This window comes from Anolis carolinensis, chromosome 6 (assembly GCF_035594765.1).
Source record: "Anolis carolinensis isolate JA03-04 chromosome 6, rAnoCar3.1.pri, whole genome shotgun sequence".
Lineage (NCBI taxonomy): Eukaryota > Metazoa > Chordata > Lepidosauria > Squamata > Dactyloidae > Anolis > Anolis carolinensis.
The window spans coordinates 5,560,779-5,573,337 of NC_085846.1; the positions used below are offsets into that span (position 1 = coordinate 5,560,779).

General features: G+C 42.3%; 1 protein-coding gene across 1 annotated transcript in view; it reads right to left on the bottom strand.

Annotated features, from left to right (window-relative positions):
- The window catches only part of zbtb4 (zinc finger and BTB domain containing 4), a 60,648-nt gene extending 48,089 nt beyond the window's left edge, over positions 1 to 12,559 (bottom strand). The window contains exon 1 of the mRNA XM_008122216.3: positions 12,353 to 12,559. The gene's annotated coding sequence lies outside the window, so the exon portion shown is untranslated. The remainder of the gene's footprint in view (positions 1 to 12,352) is intronic.

The following is a 12,559-nucleotide window of genomic DNA, read 5'->3' on the forward strand; positions in this document are numbered from 1 at the left end:
TACAATCAAAGTGCATTCTGAACTCTACCAAGGATGGAATTGAATCAAACTTGGCTCACAAAACTCCATTGACCAACAAGAAATATTGGAAAGGTATAGTGGGCCTTGACCTTGAGTTTGGGAGTTCTAGTTCACCTACATCCAGAGAACATTGTGGACTCCAAACAATGATGGATCTGTACCAAACTCAGCACAAACACTCAATATGCCCAAATCGGAACGCTGGTGGAGTTTAGGGAAAATAGACCTTGACATTTGGGAGTTGTAGTTGCTGGGATTTATAGTTCACCTACAATCAACGTGCATTCTGAACTCTACCAAGGATGGAATTGAATCAAACTTGGCTCACAAAACTCCCATGACCAACAGAAAATACTGGAAGGGTATAGTGGGCCTTGACCTTGAGTTTGGGAGTTCTAGTTCACCTACATCCAGAGAACATTGTGGACTCCAAACAATGATGGATCTGTACCAAACTGGGCACAAATACTCAATATGCCCAAATGTGAACACTGATGAAGTTTGTGGGAAACAGACCTTGACATTTGGGAGTTGTAGTTGCTGGGATTTATAGTTCATCTACAATCAAAGAGCCCCTTGAACGCCACCAATAATATAATTGGGCCTAACTTCCCACATAGAACCCCCATGACCAATAGAAAATACTGGAGGGATTTGGGTTTCTAAGACCATCAGAAATATGTGTTTTCTGATGGTCTTTGGTGACCCCTCTGAAACCCTCTGGCGACCCCCCCCCCCAGGGGTCCCGACCCCCGGGTTGAGAAACGCTGACTTAGAGGCTTAAATAGAGGTCCGGGCTGTGGCGCAGGCTGGTGAGCAGCCAGCTGCAACAAATCACTCTGACCAAGAGGTCATGAGTTTGAGGACAGCTCGGAGTCTACGTTTGTCTCTGTCTTTGTTCTATGTTAAGGCACTGAATGTTTGCCTTATATGTGTAACATGATCCGCCCTGAGTCCTCTTTGGGGTGAGAAGGGCGGAATATAAATACTGTAAATAATAAATAAATATATTCCAGGAGACGAGAGAGATGTTTATCCAACTTTGCTTTCACATCACCTGTTGAATCTGTCAACTAAGAACACGTCTACACTGTAAAATGAATGCAGTTGGACACCACTTTAACTGCCACAGGTGAATACAATAAAATCTGGGAGACATATTTTGATGATTTGGAGAGAAGGCTAAACCCCACTTGCCTAGTTTCCAAACAGACCTCACAACCTCTGGGGATGCCTGCCATAGATGTGGGTGAAATATCAGGAGAGAATGCTTCTGCAACATGGCCATACAGCCTAGAAAACTCACAGCAACCCAGGCTAAAGATCCTTTAAATCAGGGATCCCCAAACTAAGGTCCGGGGGCCGGATGTGGCCCTCCAAGGTCATTTACCTGGCCCCCGCCTTCAGTTTTATAATATAATATTTTTATATCAGTTTTAATAATATAATATATTGTATATACATATAATATTGATAAAATATTATAATGTTATACAATATTAAACTAATAATAATACCATATAATAATATTAATTATATGTTATATATTACATATAGTATTACAGTATAGTGGTATAGTTCAATATAGTAATGTATAATGGCTAATATTGTGCTGTGCTAATAATATAATATGTTGTATGTACATACAGCTGCTCTGAGTCCCCTTTGGGGTGAGAAGGGTAGTAAATAAATGTAATAAGTAAATAAATAATTAATTTTAGACTTAGGCTCACCCAAATTCTGAAATGACTTGAAGGCACACAACAACAACAACAAACAACAATCCGAATTAACTTGACTATCTCATTGGACAGTAGCAGGCCCATACTTTCCATTGAAATCCTGATAGGTTTATGTTGGTTAAGATTGTTTTCATTTTTAAATATTGTATTGTTCTCTCATTGTTGTTGTTGTTGTTTTGCACTACAAATAAGACATGTGCAGTATGGATAGGAATTTGTTTGTACAGTAGAGTCTCACTAATCCAAGCTAAACGGGCCAGCAGAAGCTTGGATAAGCGAATATCTTGGATTATAAGGACTGATCAAGGAAATCAAGGAAAAGCCTATTAAACATCAAATTAGGTTATGATTTTACAAATTAAGCACCAAAACTTCATGTTATACAACAAATTTGACAGAAAAAGTAGTTCAATACACAGTAATGTTATGTTGTAATTACTGTATTTACGAATTTAGCCCAAAATATCACGATATATTGGAAACATTGACTACAAAAATGGCTTGGATTATCCAGAGGTTTGGATAAGCGAGGCTTGGATTAGTGAGACTCTACTGTATTTTTTTTTCAAATGATAATTTGGCCCCTCAACAGTCTGAAGAACTGCTAACAAGGCAAGCCCCCACCTTGTTAGCCTTTAAGAAAGATCTAAAAACATGGCTTTTCCGATGTGCCTTTGGGGAGTAAATGTAATATATTACTCTGGCTATTCCCCTTGGATTTTATCCTTTATCATTTAGACTGCTTTACCATTTTATTTCCCTGTTTCCTCTTGTCCCTATGTCTCTCTCTCCCGAGTTTTAATTAAGTGTTCATGTGGCCTGCCCTGGTTTTCATTGTTTTCTCCGATTTGGGTTGTAATATATATACGATGATTTTGTACTGTTATATTGTGTTATGATTTGCTGTTTATTTTGTTATATTGTATGGCGTCTGGGCATGGCTCCATGTAAGCCGCCCCGAGTCCCCATTGGGGAGATGGTGGCGGGATATAAATAAAGTTTTATTATTATTATTATTATTATTATTATTATTATTATTATTGTAGACCGGCCCTTTGCTTAAAAAGTTTGAGGACCCCTGCTTTAAATCTTCCAGGATTCCATAGCAGGGAGCCATGGCAGTTAAAGTGGTGTCAAACCGCATTATTTCTAGAGTGTAGATGCATCCTAGGCCTCACTTCTGCCACAACGTTCGTTCCATCCATGGAGACAAACACACCCCCAGGGAAACACATGAGTTTGCACAAGCGCCTCATCAGATGACCACATTAAATTGCACGGCCGCATATGAAACGCCCACCACCCCTCTTTCTAAGCATGTGCATAACAGAGAGCATTACGCACCCAAAACGCCTCTCTCTCCGCAACACAATCAATTTGTTGTCTCGACTTGCGCTTGCGTTTCCTCGCTGCCCGAATGCAGAGGTGGCTGCTATTCGAGGCTTGTTACTACACACAAGCTCTCTCCCATCTTATCTGCATCGCGCATAAACACACATCCCGTGGCTAGAACCTCAAGAGGTGTCGGCGTTTGGCCGCCTCTGGCTCTGCGCATCCGTCTGCACGCGTAAAACCACGTCTCGGCGCAAAAGCAGGAGGAAAAAAGCAGCCGTCGGGGAGGTTTCAGGGGCGTTTGAAGGGTACGCAAAGAGAAACGGCGAGGCCGAAAAGTCTGGGTCGAAAGGCAGAAACGAGAATACGAAGGACGTGGGCTGATCGGGCAGGGCAAGAGGTGCGAACAAGATGGAAAACGGCTGAAGATGTCAAAAAAGTGTGCGTGTACGAGACGAGGTGGATCGTAAGGGAAGAGAAAGAGAAGAGACGAGACACGCAGGAAGCATGAGCAAATCTGGCCTGCTTGGGGCGAGGCACAGTTAGGGAAAAATACAGCCAGAAGGTTGGAAATGGAATCCGTGCGAGGAAGGAGCCCAAGTATTACGCTGGTGTGTCCAAAGCGAAAAAGAATATATACAAAGTTAAACGGCATCAAAAAGTCGGGTGGAGTAGAAGATGCTATGGGGAGATATAAGGGAGGACAAGCATCCCCCTTTTATGTAGTAGTAATAATAATAATTACGGCGTTCCATGCAGTCATGCCAGCCACATGACCTTGGAGGTGTCTATGGACAGCGCCGGCTCTTCAGTTTAGAAATGGAGATGAGCACCAACCCCCAGAGTCGGACACAAACTAGACTTAACGTCAGGGGAAACCTTTACCTTTACTAATACAGTAGAGTCTCATTCATCCAACGTAAACGGGCCAGCAGAATGTTGGATAAGCGAATATGTTGGATAATAAGGAGGCATTAAGGAATAGCCTATTAAACATCGAATTAGGTTATGATTTTACAAATGAAGCACCAAAACATCATGTTAGACAACAAATTTGGCAGAAAAAGTAGTTCAATACGCAGTAATGCTATGTAGTCATTACTGTATTTACGAATTTAGCACCAAAATATCATGATGTATTGAAAACATTGACTACAAAAATGCGTTGGATAATCCAGAACGTTGGATAAGCGAATGTTGGATAAGTGAGACTCTGTAATAATAATAGGAGCCTCCGGTGGTTCAGTGTGTTAAAGCACTGAGCTGCTGAACTTGCAGACCGAAAGGTCCCAGGTTCAAATCCCGGGAGCGGAATGAGCGCCAGCTATTGCTTCTGCTAACCTAGCAGTTCGAAAACATGCCAATGTGAGTAGATCAATAGGTACCGCTCCGGCAGGAAGGTAACAGTGTTCCATGCAGTCAGGCCAGTGGCCACATGACCTTGGAGGTGTCTATGGACAACGCCGGCTCTTCAGCTTAGAAATGGAGATGGGCACCAACCCCCAGAGTCGGACATGACTGGACTTAATGTCAGGGGAAACCTTTACCTTTACCTTTAATTAATTAATCTATATATATAAAAGATTGATGGAATCAGGGCACCGGACAAAACAACAAAACTACAGGCCCCCCAACCTCGAAATCTGACAACACAACCCATCATCCACAGCTCTAGGTTGATACAACAAAAAGAAAAATAAAGTTCTAATTAGAGGGAGAGGAATACTTTTTTTATCCAATTGCTACCAGTTAGAAGGCTAAGCTCCGCCCACTTGTCTCCAGCAACCTACTCAGCCCAGGGGACAGGCAGGGTTAGGCCTCACTTAGGCCTCTTCCACAGATTATCTAATTTGCACTGGATTATATGGCAGTGTAGACTCAAGGCCCTTCCACACAGCTATATAACCCATTTAGAATCTTATATTATCTGCTTCGAACTGGATTATCTTGACTCCACACTGCCATATAATCCACTTCAGTGTGCATTTTATACAGCTATGAAGAAGGGGCCTCATATAATCCAGTTCTAAGCAGATAATATAAGATTATCAATATACAGTACAGTCTCACCATGCTTCGCCACAGCAACGCGTGGCCGGGCACATCTAGTAATAATAATAATAATAATAATACTTTATTTTTCTATCCCGCCACCATCTCCCCGAAGGGACTCAGGGTGGCTAACATGGGGCCAAGCCCAAAGCAAGATAAATATAACCAACAAATAAGTAAAAATGACATCAACATAACATTCAGATATAATAAACAAATTAAAAACATAAAATAATAAAAAAACAACCATGATGACAAGTAGAGAGGGTAATAAAAACGAACATCACAATCAATATATAAAATGGGGGCAATCAGGTCAAAAGTGCATGATTTAAAACTCATGATTTTAACATTATTTTGTATATTGACCTTTTATGACTGTTTTTATCCATGTTGATGTTTTATTGTTGGCTGATTTGTTTATTGTTTTTGTTTTGATTTTGTGCTGTTGTGTCCGGGCATAGCCCCATGTAAGCCGCCCCGAGTCCCTTCGGGGAGATGGGGCAGGGTATAAGAATAAAGTTGTTGTTGTTGTTGTTGTTGTTGTTGTTATTATTATTTCAAGACTATTAATAAAGTGCCAGGACAGGGCCAACATTTCCTGAGATCTCTTGGGTTTGGATGGAAAGGAGGGAAAATAAAGTGCGAGAAAACAGTACGTTTCTGAGCGGGGTCAAACATGTCAAACATGTAGCAAAACAATGCTTCTCCAAGACCAAGCAAGAGAGAAACAAGAAAAGTGAGTGGCGCACACCTAAAAATGGCTCCCGAATATCTGGGCATGGTTGCAATGTTACTGTCAAAAATCTGAAGCTAGTAGTTAAACATTTAAAATGGTTCCACTTCCACTATAGGTAGGAGTGCAAGGTGTGAGGTTTCCAGGTATTTGGTTGCGGAGAAACGACCGGCTGAGATGCAGGAACAAAACTCTTCCGAAGCTCCGGTTTCGTTCTAACATGGCTTCCGCAGGAAAAGTTGCTGCTGGCCTTGTGCAACGAGCTGTGCGCGGCTTCCGTGGGGATTTGTCGAGATGACTTAGGATGGATCCCAACAAACCGTGGTTCGGAGGACGGCTGCGCCTGCTGCGTGGGAGAGGCACCGGGCCTGGCAAGGCGGCAAGTCTGCACCCGTGACAGATGTGGGATGAGGCAAAGAGAATGAACGCAGAAGAGGGAAAACAGCGGAGGAAATGCGAGGCAGAGGCGTGCGGGTCATGCTGGCTTACGCAGGGAACCGACGACGATGGAGAATTGCGAATGATCACAAAAGGCCCTGTTTATCCTGTGCGGATACAGGCTATGCGCAGAGAGAGCGACGCAATAGCTATTTATGGGAGTGCTTGAGACGGAGAGGGAAGATAGGACGGCAGAGGAGAGGTTGGAGGAAACTATCGGAAGGAGGGCATCTGCGCCACTAACGAAGACTTTTTTCCCTCCCGGAGTTGGAAAGCATGCGAGAATAAGATGCTGAGCATGTACAAACAGGGACGCTGGCAAATCGGGTTGCGCAGAGTGTTTATCTAGATGCCACGCACAAGTATTACCCATGGAAGACCAACTCCTGAAATGCGCCAAGGCCATATTGTCTGGCGTGAAGGGTACCTACGATGTTAATTCCCCCCAAAAAATATATATACCTGGATAATAATAATACAGTAGAGTCTCACTTAACCAAGCTAAACGGGCCAGCAGAAGCTTGGATAAGCGAATATCTTGGATAATAAGGAGGGATTAAGGAATAGCCTATTAAACATCAAATTGGGTTATGATTTTACAAATAAAGCACCAAAACATCATGTTTTACAACAAATTTGACAGAAAAAGCAGTTCAGTACACAGTAATGTTATGTTGTAATTACTGTATTTACAAATTTACCCTATTTCCCCTAAAATAAGACATCCCCAGAAAATAAGACCTAGTAGAGGTTTTGCTGAATTACTAAATATAAGGCCTCCCCCAAAAGTAAGACGTAGCAAAGTTTTTGTTTGGAAGCATGCCCACCGAACAGAACACCAGAGCATGCAGGATCGGTAAATGTACATACCATAGATTGCTGTACATAGAAATAATGGTAGTAACAAGAAATTTTTGATAGGATTCACAGTTTGTCTGGTTATGCTGGTTTGTGATGATAACTACTGTACAGTACATAATAAATGTTCAAATTTTTTGTTCAACAATAAATGTGAATTCTTCTTCATGGAAAAATAAAACATCCCCTGAAAATAAGACCTAGCGCATCTCTGGGAGCAAAAATTAATATAAGACACTGTCTTATTTTCAGGGAAACACGGTAACGCCAAAATATCATGATATATTGAAAACATTGACTACAAAAATGGCTTGGATAATCGAGAAACTTGGATAAGCGAGGCTTGGATAAGTGAGACTCTACTGTAATAATAATAATAATAATAATAATAACTTTATTCTTATACACCGCCCCATCTCCCCGAAGGGACTCGGGGCGGATTACATGGGGCCATGCCCAGACATAACAATATAAAAGCGAACAATGCAATAAAACAAATCAATCAACAATAAAAACAACAATATTGATAAAAACAGTCATAAAAGGTCAGCATACAAAATAGGTATTAAAAACATGAGTTGAATTCACGGATAATATGTTGTCGAAGGCTTTCCTGACCGGAATCATTAGGTTGCTGTGAGTTTTCTGGAACATGGAACATGGCCATACAGTCCGGGAAACTCACAGCAACCCAGACCTGGATAAGACTGGCACAGAAAAAGAAATGCACAAAGGTAGCTCTCTATCAAATGAGGTCACTCACATGCACAGGCTCCTGAGGTCCCTTCTTCTACCTTGTGGCCTCGTTTTGTGCAATTAAAATAAGCCTACCTGGCCCCCCAAAATATACAGATCTTCCTTTGGGGACCTCTTCTCCCATATTTCCAAGAAACCCCAATTATTTTTCTAACCACAAATATCCAGATTCTTGTCCCTACGTATATAGGACTACTTCCTAAAATAGTCCTGTCCCTGCTGCCCTGACATTTTAGTCTCTGGTCCTACAACCATGTTGTTTTCTCTTCCAGTTTCAGGGAGGAAAACTCTGTTTGGTCTTCTGTTTACATTTTGTAAAAGGAGTGACTTCGATACAAAATAATCCGGGGAGAAAAGGATGCAACCTATTTTTTAAAAGGTGACTGTTGCCACTAAAGGTTTGCAGGAAGGTGATCTATCTTTGGTTTGAGGGAACAGACATTCTGGGGGGTGTGGTTGACAGCCCTTTGTGGCCCGAATATCCCACTTTGCCCCCAATAAAGTGAGTCCAGTCTTGCAGATCTTCCGCATCCCAAAACCCACCCTGAAAGCATAAAATCAAGACCCTTCCCATTTCTGCCTCCCCATAAAGCACAGCTCACTCTCGAGAATCCCAGATCCAGCCCAGGCTGCCAGAAGGACTGTGTGACCCTACTTTTTGGGACTGCGTAGGAATAAATCCAAACACTGTCCGTAAAAAGAAAGCCTGGCTCTGCCAAACCAGGGTGGTTTCTACCCCAGGCTTTGATCCTCGAGGGGTCGAGCTCTGTCCCCCAAACCTCCTGCTCAAAAGGTCTCCAATTCGGTCCACAGACATTTTAAAAAGGGATTCCTTCTAGGTAAGAAGGAACCAGACAACTATATCACCCAGAACTCTCGGTTCTTGGACTTACGGCCATCCATTCCAGAGATAGTCAATTTCCTGCCTTGGGACCCTCTGGGGCCACACAGGACAAAATTTTAAACTGTTTCTATTAGTTTTAAATATTGGACAAACTGTTTCATTTACCTTTTTAAAAAAGCCACTGTTACAACTAACTGTTTCTGTGTTAAGTTTTCTGGGCTGTCTGGCCACGTTCCAGAAGCATTCTCTCCTGACATTTCGCTCACATCTATGGCAAGCATCCTCAGAGGTTGTGAGATCTGTTGGAAAACTATGCAAGTGGGGTTTATATACCTGTGAATTAATGCCCAGAGTGGGAATTTGATACGTGATTTTAATATGTTGTAAACCGCTTTGGGTCCCAAAAGGGAGAAAAGCAGGATATAAATAAAAATCATCATTATTATTATTATTATTATTATTATTATTATTATTATTATTATTATTATAAAAAGAACTCTTGTCTGTTGGAGGAAAGTGTGAATGTTGCAATTATTTGCCTTAATTATTATTACATTTTATTTTATTACAATATTTATATCCTGCCCTTCTCACCCAACAGGGGACTCAGGGCGGCATTCAATTAGCATTGAATAGCCTTGCAGCTTCAAGTCCTGGCTGCTTCCTGCCTGAGGGAATCCCTTGTTGGCAGGTGTTAGCTGGCCCTGGTTCTTTCATGTCTGGAATTCCTCTATTTTCTGAGCATTGTTCTTTATTTACTGTCATGATTTCAGGGTTTCTTAATACTGGTAGCCAGATTTTGCTCATTTTCATGGTTTCCAACGCTGAATCCTGGGTTTATTGATGGAGTTTTTGTCATTAGGTTTTAAATCTTTGTTAACTGATTTTATGTCTTATGCATTTATGTTCGTGTGGTATTATGTCCTAATTGCTGTATGTTTTTAACTTGTTGTATCTTTTCTGTTGTATTGGAAACTGCCCTGAGTCCCTTGAGGAGATAGGGCGGTATATAAACAAAGTTTTATTATTATTATTATTATTATTATTATTATTATTATTATTATTCCTTTCTGTTGAAACTGTCCACATGCTTCTTGTGCATTTCAGTGGCTTCTCTCAAACACTCAAAAAACAAGGGAATTCCAGACAGGAAACAATCAGGGCCAGCTAACACCTCCCAACAAAGGATTCCTCCAGGCAGGAAGCAGCCAGCCTGGAAGCTGCAAGGCCATTCAATGCTAATCAAACGAATCTGTGGCACTTTCTATGTTTTTGAATTTGCAACTTATAATGTTCACTTTAGCTAACTATTATTACAACCTCGCTGTTTTTAATTTCATGTTTTAGTAAGTGTTTTTTTTTTTTGGTCAATGTTTAAATATTATAATTTGTGCTTGTCTTTGTTTACTGATGTATTTTATATTGTTACCGTTTTGTATTTGATATTTCTGAGAGCTGCCCCGAGTCCCCTTCGGGGAAGATGGAGGCAGGATACAAATAAAATTATTATTATTATTATTATTATTATTATTAATAATAATAATAATAATAATAATCAAGATGGCCAATTGCAACATTCACACTTGCCTCCAACAGACAAGAGTCCTTTCTCCCACCCTGGACATCATTCCACAGGTATATAAACAAAACCCCGCTTGCCCAGTTTCCAACAAACCTCACAACCTTTGAGGATGCCTGCCAGAGATGTGGGTGAAACATCAGGAGAGAATGCTTCTCGAACATGGCCAGACAGCCTGGAAAACTCACAGCAACCCAGTGATTCTGGCCATGAAAGCCTTCGACAACACAAAGTGTTTTGACTGCAGGCTGCCCGGAAGATAATTTACACAAACAAACAAAACAAAAACAAAAGTCATCAAGGATCTAGTCCTGGTTTTTGAAAACAATTTTTTTTAAGGAATTAACAGGAGGAATGGGTTTTCAACCTACAGTGGAGTCTCACTTATCCAACATTCGCTTAGCCAACGTTCTGGGTTATCCAACACATTTTTTGTGGTCAATGTTTTCAATACATTGTGATATTTTGTTGCTAAATTTGTAAATATAGTAATTACTATGTAGCATTACTGCCTATTTAACTACTTTTTCTGCCAAATTTGTTGTCTAACATGATGTTTTGGTGCTTAATTTGTAAAATCATAACCTAATTTGATGTTTAATAGGCTTCTCCTTATTATCCAACATATTCACTTATAATATAAGATGGCGTAGTGGACTAAGTGACTTGAAGGTTGGGTTGCTGACTTGAAAGCTGCCAGGTTCGAATCCCACCCAGGGAGAGTGCGGATGAGCTCCCTCTGTCAGCTCCAGCTCCATGCGGGGACATGAGAGGAGCCTCCCACAAGGATGATAAAAACATCTAAAACATCCGGGCGTCCCCTGGGCAACGTCCTTGCAGACGGCCAATTCTCTCACTCCAGAAGCGACTCAAGTTGCTCCTGACACGAAAACAATAATAATAATAATAATAATAATAATAATAATAATAATTTTCAAGATTGAACTTCAAAGACTCTGGCAGAAACTAGTGCAGGTGGTCCGGTGGTGATCGGCACACTGGGTGCCGTGCCAAAAGATCTCAGCCGGCATTTGGAAACAATAGACATTGACAAAATCACGATCTGCCAACTGCAAAAGGCCACCCTACTGGGATCTGCACGCATCATCCGAAAATACATCACACAGTCCTAGACACTTGGGAAGTGTTCGACTTGTGGTTTTGTGATATGAAATCCAGCATATCTATCTTGTTTGCTGTCTCATAAAAAAATAATAATAATTTTATTTTTATACCCCGCCCCATCTCCCCAAGGGGACTCGGGGCGACTTACATGGGGCAAAACAGACAAAATAAAACACAGCAATAAAAACAAATCCATCAACAATAAAGCAAGTCACAAAAACAAATAAAATCATATAAAACAAACATGCTTATCCAACGTTCTGCCGACCCGCTTATGTTGGATAAGTGAGACTCTCCTGTATGATTTAAAAAGTGATTAATCATCAGTCGTGGCTTTCCAGAAGAAGAAGGAGCTCTCCAGGAGGGCGCACCAAAAACACACACTGGGAATGTAGAGAGACACAAACAAAACACAGAAACAACAACAAAACAGACTCTTGGGCCCCTTGTGATGAACTCTCAGAACCCCTTGTGACGAACTCTCCCCTTGGGCTCCACCTTGGGCGCTTTTCCAGGCTCCGGGGGCCACTGGGCCCCAAATACGCAGCTGCATTTCCAGGCTGCCATCAGAAACAGCAGCAGCAGGAAGAGGAGGAGGAGGAGAGGGCGGTGCGCTTTGGGCACGGTCTGGGGGGACCTTGTTTCGCCCCCTCTCCCTCCTCCGGGACGAATCTTTGGGGGTCGGGAACAAAAGGGGCGCCCAGAGCGGACCCCAAGGAAGGGGGAGGTGGGCGTTTGGAGGGGGGCAGAGCCAAAGGGGGGCGCCCAGGCCGCGCGCAAAAAGGGGGCAGCAAAAAAGCAAAGCGTCAAAACAAGCAAGGAGAGGGTTTGGGGGTCTTTTTTTTGGCAGGGATTGGAGGGGTCCCTACCTGTGGGGTTTGGTCGGGGGGCGGCCCAAGATGGAGGCTCCTTCCTGCCCGGCCATTCATGCTCGCAGCCGGCTTGGCACGGGCTGCTTCTGCCTCTGCCTCTGCTCCACGATGGCGCTCCAGCCCAGCCTCGCCGACGCGCCTGCTCCTCCTGCTCTTGCTCCTGCTTCGCCTGCCTCGGCGGCGGCTCTGCGCTCTGCTGCTCCT